The sequence below is a fragment of the Aquarana catesbeiana genome, linkage group LG06 (assembly GCF_042186555.1).
Source record: "Aquarana catesbeiana isolate 2022-GZ linkage group LG06, ASM4218655v1, whole genome shotgun sequence".
NCBI lineage: Eukaryota > Metazoa > Chordata > Amphibia > Anura > Ranidae > Aquarana > Aquarana catesbeiana.
The window spans coordinates 355,793,637-355,803,639 of NC_133329.1; positions in this window are offsets into that span (position 1 = coordinate 355,793,637).

The following is a 10,003-nucleotide window of genomic DNA, read 5'->3' on the forward strand; positions in this document are numbered from 1 at the left end:
ATCTGGACCTCTGTGCTTTGTGTAAGAGCAGCGGTCAGGCTCTCAAGTGTGCTGCCAACACTGTCAGCTTTTACAGTAGTAAAATCTGACACATTGCAAACAAACAGAGCCCCATATTCTTCACTCCTGAATGTAGGCGGGATACCATGCTACTTCATGTGGACGTTCCCTAAAGCTGGGGTCCTACCATTAAACAGGGCTATCCAGGCCCATCACAGATTTGCCTGTCTGCCCACGGATAGCAATTTGGAACCTCCACGCTCTATCCCCTTAATCCAAGTCTATAACACCCCCCCCGTTCACCTGGAGCAAGCTTCATGCAGAGCCCAGCAATTTGCCATAGTTCAGAGTAAGGCTTAGAAAGCTCAACCAAACACCCGGGGCCCATGAGACATACAATAGGGGTCTGGGTCACCTGGCGCATGCATTTTTTTCTCACTGCCAGGAGGGCGACTCTTTTCCCTAACCAACACTAATTCCTAGGTCGATTGGGCTTGCATTTGTACTCAAGACATTTTAATTCCCAGGTATTGGCTGTGCATACTGATTCATTTTTAGCCCACTACATCACATCACACGGAGCCTGCGCAACCCCCCTCCACTATACTTCCCAGGCTCCACTGTCCCACCTACCTGTCGCTGGGTGGAGGGAAAGGTGACCAACAAACAATTGTTTGCTGATCTCCCCTAAGTGGAATGAACCTACAAGCAATGTGAAAACGTCACTTTCTGTTTCTGTTTCTGTTTTCACTTTCCCTGATCCTTGTGGCCATGGAAGAAGCTAATGGAGTGCGATCTGCACTTCATTGGCTTCAATGAATGACAGGTGAGACATCAGGGGCCTAAAAGACTCCTGATTTCTTATTGAAGAGAGTCTATCTTTAAAATATATCAAGGATCTTTTTGTCCCCTATGTGATTTAGTGAAAACAAATATTTAAAACTAAAGTTACGCAAAAACACGTACCCCCCCCCCCCTCCCCCAAATAATGTTTAGCCATCAACATGTTAAACCTTATATGAGATATAAAAAAATCCTGTCTCTTCCTACAAAAAAAAACATGAAGCAAGAAAAGGCATAAAAAATGCACAAAACACGCTATAAAAACACACGGTAATATTCAAGATGCAGCAGCACTAGTGTAAACCTAGGCTTAGTGATTGGGTTTAGATTTACTTTAGGGCTCATCCACATTGGCGGTAGGCAGTGCCTACTGCCTTCTGCGATGCGATCCACCACAATCCAGGGTCGTATAGCAGCGGCTGCCAGGTGATCTTTTCACCTCCTGAATGTCTGCTTTATTTTTTATTTTTTAAACCCAAGGGGGATTTTGTATTAAAATACTGCACTGTAACTACGAGCCAAGCTTTTGGCTTGTGGTTGCAGCGCGCTTCCATTGACTTCAATGGTAAGGGCCATCTTTCCAACTTTACAAGCCATGGTTGAGTTGAGTGTATTAGCGCCCCCCTGGCCACCCAAATGAAAGAGCCCCTAAGTGGGTCTAGTGAACATCTTGCATTCAACTCCACTGTGCTAAATTCAGTCAGCTCTATCTGCAAAGTATTTTTTTTTTCTTACCTAAATTGCAAATCATTAAGAGAAAAAAAAAATCAGCAGCAGTTTTGCAAAATATAATTACTCCCTCGAGTTGCTTCTTTTTCTGTTAATAGCAGAGAAATATTTCTGAAGAAGTTGAAAGTTCAGCTGCAAACTTTTGGTTTTGCTGTGCATACTGCACATTTTATCTCCAACAATAGTCTGAGTCCCTGCTCATATTTCCCATGTGGAATAAAGGAGCGTTGTTCGCGGCAGAAAGCTGAGCACGTGCCAATACTTCTAAACATCACAAAGCTCAGGTGTGAAATCAAATATTCAGAAATCCTGATAGTAACACTTCCTTCCTCACCAACAGACTAATGGAATGAAGAAACAAAGGCACACACAGGTCTGAAATTACCCTCAACTAGAAAGGCGTCCTTTGTTCACCGAAAAATAAAAATATGTGAAAATGTTTTGCTTTATGTGGAAAGGTGGAACTCCACAGTACATGTGTGCTAACTGGTTTACCTTCCAAAGGATTCACAATTCTGTTCAGACAGTCTTGTGATCATTTTGCAGTCACGTACAACTCAATGACAGGCTGAGAGGTTTTGTACCTGTCCATATGGAATCACTCAAGAGACCATTACTTGCGGTTAAGGACAGATGAGCAGGCCTCAACTCAAACAGTCTGCATACACAACCGCTCATCTGTTCTTAGCTCCATGTAATTGTCCCTTGAGTGATTACATGTGGACAGCCACGTACAGTTTCAGTCTGTTATTGATTTGTACAGGCTTCCTGTCTGCAGCTTAGGGCCGGTTCACACCATGAGACGCACAGGAATGAGCTGTGCGTTCCTGGCGATTCGCAGGCAATATATGAAAAGGCTGTAGCCTCTGCTGGTGTAAATTACATATAAGCTAGGTATGGAGTACCATCGTCCAATTTGAAGAGAAAAAGGGACTAGGGGAACGGTCGCCCAAATGTGAAAAAATTAAGAACTATCTCGGTACCAGCTTAAAGCAGAATTCCACCCAGAAGAGGAACCTCCACTCATTTGTCTCCTCTCCCCCTCCAGTGCCACAATTGGCACTTTTCGGGGGGGTACCTGTATTAGACAGGTATCCTGTTAACACTTCCGGGAGTCTGGGCCGTAGCCCGTGACATCACCGCGGGGCTCCCTGTCCTCCCTCCTCCTCTCCCTGTCGCCGGGCCAGTAGGAGAGAGGAGCGGGGCCTCGCGCATGCGCAGTAGGGTTACCGGCGTGAAACCGTAAGGCCGACAGCTGATGGAAGCATCAGCTGCGGTGCTGACATCGCTGGAATCCAGGACAGGAAAGTGTCCTATTGTTAAAAGCCAGCAGCTGCAGTATGTGTAGCTGCTGGCTTTTCATTCTTTTTTTTTTTGGGCGGAACACCGCTTTAAATAACATATATTGAGAATTTGTAATAAAAGATATACCATTTTTATTAATACAAAAGATTATAAAAATAAGGTATTTTAATACATCATAAAAAGTACATAGTAACAGTCCATGTGTGTCACCAGTATTAACGTCCCCTGCTGAGGAGGATCAGAATATAGTGAATTCCCACTGATATCATTGTTCTCAACATCTTTCGCAGAATTTCTACTGCTTCATCAGGAGAATATCTATAATTAATCATTGAGATATTAAACACCAAGTATCATCATATTATAATATATGAAAAATGTATTTAACAAGCAATGAATTAGGGGGAAAAAGAAAACAATGTTGCTTACCTGGGGCCCAAGCCTAAGGGGGACATGCAAAAAATGGACGTATATCTGTATTGAATAATGACAGTGTGTAAAAAAAATTATAATATTGAGTCATACACAAAAAATTGGAGAGAGACAAAAAGGGAGAGGGAAGGGGGAGGGGAAAAAGAAAGGAAGAGAGGAGAAAAAAAGAAGGGAGCCGAGAAAAGAGGGAAAAATAGGAAGGAAAGGAGAGGGTGGAGGTGGGGGAGGGAAAGAGGGAAAGGAGAAAAAGAGGGGGAAAAAGAGAGGAAAAAGAAAGAAGAAGGTGACAAAGAAAAATAGAAAAGGGGGGGGAGAAAGGGGGGTTTGTGAGGGAAAAAGTGGGAGAAAGTGAGAAGGGGGGGGGGGTGCAGTGTGAATTCAGCCCATTCATTTAAATGGGCCAAAATCTCACCAGACCACAGCAAAAGTAGCCCATGCAGTGCAGTAGTGCATTATAAAATGCACAGCAATCCAGATCACATGGCACTACTGTACCATGCGATCTGGTGCAAGCAAATGCACTGCATTTGCGACCTGCGTTTGGGGTGTAATTAAGTTAACATTGACACCCATTGCCGATTGCAACTACATTGTGTTTTGAACGTGGTTTGGGAAAGGTACACAGAGCATGGGTTTCCTGCACCGTGTTCCACTGTGAATTGGCCCTGAATTTAAACATCACGCTTTGCCTGCTGCAGATATATATTGTTCTGGGTGGTGTACAGCATATGTGCGGCCTCTCGGTGGGAGGACTTTAACACCAAGCGGCCACATATATTTATCCCCAGGTAAACTCTTTCCTGTGCTGAGAGTGCGCTCTCTGGGAGGGATTGACACCATTTCTTGTATATTCTGTCAGCCCGCAATAGAAAGATAAGACCTGCATACAGTTGTGACAAATTAACAATTATTTTACTATCTATATAGACCCCTCCTCTGCACTTGAAAGCATTCAAAATGCCAAGATCGGCATATTTAAATACTTTAGATTTTTGAAAACTGCCGCTGTTGGTTCCCGAGTAAATCAGAAGTGATGTCATGACTTCACTTCTGGGTTACCATACCCGAGACCCGATGAAAGCCGAATAGCGGGGGAGCCCGGCAGAAGAACCGGAGAGCGGGAGAAGAACCGGACACCGGGAGAAGAGGCCGGAGAGCAGAAGAAGAACCGGAGAGTGGGAGAAGAACCAGAGAGAGCGGAGAAGTCGGAAGAGACCCCCGAAGTCGAAAGAGACCCCCAAAGTCGGATGAAGACCCCCGGAGCTGCCTAATAAATTACTTTAAAAACCTGTGTAGTGTGTTTTTTTATGGACACTTTTTTCCCCCAGGTGAATGGGTAGGGGTACAATGTACCCCATACTCATTCACATAGGGTGGGGGGCTGGGATCTGGGGGCCCCCTTATTAAAGGGGGCTCCCAGATTCCGATAAGCCCCCCCGCCCACCCCCACAACCAACGGCCAGGGTTGTTGGGAAGAGGCTCTTGTCCTCATCAACATGGGGGACAAGGTGCTTTGGGGTGGGGGGGCCGCAGGGTGCCCCCCTCCCCCAAAGCACCCACCCCCCATGTTGAGCGCATGTGACCTGGTACAGTTCAGGAGGGGGGGCGATCACTCATCCCCACCCCCTTTCCTGACCGGCCGGGCTGTGTGCTCGGATAAGGGTCTAGTATTGATTTTGGGGGACCCCCACGCTGTTTTTTTGGCATAGGGGCTTCCCCTTAAAATCCATACCAGGCCTAAGGGACATTGTCGCCTCCCTCTCGCGCTCACCGCAATAGGAAAATGTGTTTTTCCTATTGCAGATGCATAGTACCCTGTCGCCTAAGGGCCTGGTATGCTCTGCGACGGGGCTCGCAAGGTGTCAATATCGCTGATAAAAGCAGCGAGATTGACTTCCTTTTCTAGTCCCGTCGTACCTCATCACGTTCAAAATTAATGGACTTTAATCCGTGTGTGGGCAAGTCCGTTCATTCGGAAGTCTGCCGTAACTCCGTCGAAAGTCCGGCGGACCTAGTCTGCCGCAAAGTCCGGTCGTGTGTAGGCAAGTCCGTTCATTCGGAAAGTCCGTCATAAGTCCGCCGGAAGTCCGTCGGGAAGACCGTCGGACCTAGTCTGCCAGAAAGTCCGGTCGTGTGTACAGGGCATTAGCCCCCAGGTGCATAACTTTACATTTATCAACATTAAACCTCATCTGCCACATAGTCGCCCAATAAGACAGTGCATTGATGTCGGCTTGTAAATTGGAGACATCTGTAAGGACCTTATTCCACTGCATATTTTAGTGTCATCTGCAAATACTGAAATGGTACTTTTAATCCCAGACAAATTATTCTATCAGTCCTTCTCATTATAGAATCCCCTATTACCACCAACTGTCTAGGCCTACCTGCACTCCCCTCACCACCCCTACTAGATGGGCTGCTCTGCCGGCTGTTAGGGGTAGCAGTGACATCTAGGGCTGCCACCTCTGTGTTTGCTACCTCCACATCTTCACTCAACTTGGCAAATTTGTTTTGATGCACAAATACAGGACTGGCCTTCCTTTTCTGTGAGCCCCTTCCACTCCCTCTAACTACATTAACCCATCTTCCTACCCGATAATCCTGACTTGCCCCTCCACCCTCCACATCAACCCTACTGACCACCTGCTCAGCGAGCAGAGGATCCCTTTCAAGGTTGTCCTTTCTGCCCAGTGTTGTTACTTGCTCCTCCAGATCTCCAATGTGAGCTTCCAGAAGGGCAACCCGCTCACATCTGTCACAGCGGTTTCCATCCTGGAGCTGTGCACTGAGCAAAACCTTCAACCCTGTTAGCACTCATTTCCCAGTTACAATACAATTACTTATAGGAAGTTTAACACGTTACTTACAGGTTAGAAGACTCTTGTCTTAACTCCTGTTTTCCACTCCTGATTATAAACTCTCCACTTTAGTTCAAAATTCCACTTATGTTCACAAATTGCAGAAGCAAGCCAGCATTAGCAGGGAGCCACCTTGTCTTCTTGTTTTAAACTTTAAATGATTTTAGCAAATGGCTGCAATATAACAAAGAGTGTAAAATTTAAGGGGGTCTGAATACTTTCTGTCCCCACTGTAGATACACTGACCTACCTGACCTACACACACTGACCTCCCTGACACACACTGACCTATCTGACATACACACACACACACACTGACCTACCTGACCCACACTGACCTACCTGACATACATACACTGACCTACCCGACATACACTGACCTACCTGACACACACTGACCTACCTGACCTACACTGACCTAGCTGACACACACTGACCTACCTGACCTACACTGACCTACCTGGCACACACTGACCTACCTGACATACACTGACCTACCCGACACACACTGACCTACCTGACACAAACTGACCTACCTGACACACACTGACCTACCTGACATACATACACTGACCTACCTGACCCACACTGACCTACCTGACCCACACTGACCTACATACACTGACCTACCTGACACACACTGACCTACCCGACACACACTGACCTACCTGACATACACTGACCTACCTGACATACACTGACCTACCTGACAAACATACACTGACCTGGTACCTGACACGCACACACTGACCTACCTGACCTACCTGACCCATATTGACCTACACTGACCTACATACACTGACCTACCTGACACACACTGACCTACCTGACACAAACTGACCTACCTGACACACACTGACCTACCTGACATACATACACTGACCTACCTGACCCACACTGACCTACACTGACCTACATACACTGACCTACCTGACACACACTGACCTACCTGACACAAACTGACCTACCTGACACACACTGACCTACCTGACATACATACACTGACCTACCTGACCCACACTGACCTACATACACTGACCTACCCGACACACACTGACCTACCTGACCCACACTGACCTACCTGACCCACACTGATCTACATACACTGACCTACCTGACACACACTGACCTACCCGACACACACTGACCTACCTGACATGCACTGACCTACCTGACATACATACACTGACCTACCTGACATACATACACTGACCTGGAACCTGACACACACACACACTGACTGACCTACCTGACCAGAAGGAGACAGACTTCATGTGTCCAGGTCAGCTGCAGCAGCTCAACCGTGGTGCTGGTGTGCGAGGCAGCCAGAGGAGAGGAGGAGAGCTGCCCGCCCGAGCGCCTAGTGGGGATCGATGTGGCACGGTGGCCGCATTGTAATTCCCACCTTCTTCCTGTTCCAGTCACAGTGAGCAGGGAGAGAACTGCGATTGGAGGAGTGCAGGCTTTGGGAGGCACTGGGGATGCTGCTCAGGGTAGCGGTGTCTTCTCTCTCTCTCCCTCCTGGGCTCTTCCAGGCTGCCCAGGTATCCCCCTCCCTGCTGCTCTGCACTCCACGCCGCCACCGGACCAGCGGCGGGAAGCTCCAGTCCAGAAGTCGCAGGCCAGGCCCCACGAGCACTAGCGCGGAGGAGGAGGAAGGGCAATCCTCCTCCGCTTTGAATGCTGGGCAGTGGGTAGTGACGTCACTGGTTGCTAGCTGCTAGGCGGCTATAGCAACCAGTGAGCAAGAGTAGAGTCAGGTGGAGGCGGAGCTGGAGCCAGCGCTACCACGGCTCAGTCCGCCCCTGTCCCCTGCATCCTGGACCGAGACAAGAGACTCGAGGCTATTGGCCCCAGACTCGGGGCTGTAGCCCCAATAGCTACCCCCTAACAACGCCTCTGGTGCCTGTGATGTTGCATTTGCAGCATATCTTCATAGCTGTATCCAATAAAACCCCAGGATGGCACAGCAAAATGCCTTTGGTTGGCCCATGGTTTGTTACAGGCAGTAAGTAGTCAAGGCAGTGTTTCAGTATGGACTTCAATGGTCTCCTGAGGCTTCTCTGGCATCTTTAGTGATTTTGTCTATGATAATAAGTGTGTGAGTACTGAGGAGAGACTGAGGGCTCTTCATAAAATGTCTCGTCACGTTCCCATTACAATTCTAATCTATTCTGTAGAAACATGTCAGAAACAATGGGGAACTCAATCAAAATAAATTCAAGATTCCTAACTGCATAGCTGTGGTTACAATTCTCAGCCTGTTCCTAGTCATTTTTCCTATATAGGCCTGATTTGTTTTCATAGTCTCTCAAAGAAAGACACATGCCAAGATGACTGCACAGTTTGTTCCCGACCCAAGAATAGAGATCGTGTAATCCTACAAAGCACCATTATCGTATTCAACTAAACCTTGCTGTTTAAGCTAATTAATATGTAGTTACAGGCTTACTACAGAGTCTCATATTAATTTCTTTAACACTATGATTTCAGATGCTACTGTAGCTGCCAATTTCTGAAATCACTAAATACAAATTGCAAGCTGCTTTTTATTTTTTTAATTTTTTTTACAGTAAACCAGTGCTTTTTCGTGCAGAATTAACATGAACTGCTGTGCTGCTCTTTGTGAGTCACACCTTGTGGATTTGCGGTGGGGTGCTAGGTAGGGGTATGAACAGGCCCGGACTGGGACAAAAAATAGGCCCGGGCATTTTAGACTGAGCAGCCAACTTTTCCAGAGACCCGGGGGGGCGGGTTGTCGTAGACATTTGTGGGGGGTGGATGGTGTCGGTCCTCCACACTTTAATGTGCAGGGACACTGTGATATAAAGGGGACTGGACTGTAAAGGGGCACTGCAATGATTACAGTACCCCTTTATAGTGCAGTCCCCTTTATATTACAGTGTCCCAATCCTATTGTGGCCATACAATGCTAGTACTGTCTGTCTCCTATTGTGCCCACACTGCCCAGTGACCCTGACCTGCTCTCTCTCTGGTGGTGCAGGACAGCATGGCGCTCTCTCTGGTGGTGCTGGACAGCATGGCGCTCTCTCTCTGGTGGTGCTGGACAGCGTGGTGCTCTCTCTCTGGTGGTGCTGGACAGCATGGCTCTCTCTCTCTGGTGGTGCTGGACAGCGTGGTGCTCTTTCTGGTGGTGTGGTACAGCGTGGCTCTCTCTCTCTGGTGGTGTGGGTACAGCATGGCTCTCTGGTGGTGGAAGTACAGCGTGGCTCCTGCTCTGTGGTGGCACAGCGTGGCTTTCCCTCTCTGGTGGTGTGGGTACAGCGTGGCTCTCTTTGGTGGTGTGGGTACATCGTGGCTCTCTCTGGTGGTGCGGGTACAGCGTGGCTCTCTCTGGTGGTGCGGGTACAGAGTGGCTCTCTCTGGTGGTGCAGGTACAGCATGGCTCTCGCTCTTTGGTGGTGTAGGTACAGTGTGACTCTCATGGCTCTCTGGTGGTGCAGTACATTGTGGCGCTCTCTCTCTCTCTCTGGTGGTGCGGGTACAGCGTGGCTCTCTCTGGTGGTGCTGGGGCTATTAGTTCCCCCAGCACAGTCCTCTCTTTCTTTTTCCATGTCTCCTGTAGTAGCAGCACTCCTCAGCTTGTTTCTGGGTTTTCACTTTCCCCCCAGCAGAGTGCATGCTGGGGACTGTAGCCTGTTCCCTGCTGAGAACAATTGGGCCACCAATCTCTGGGACTACATATCCCATGATGCCCCTCTAGTTTCTTCTAATTGGTCCTCCACTGTGGCCAATGGGGAGGGAAAAATTAACAAGCAGGAAGCTTTCTCTTCTCCCGTGCTGTCAACATGACAAGGGGAAGGGGGGGAAGT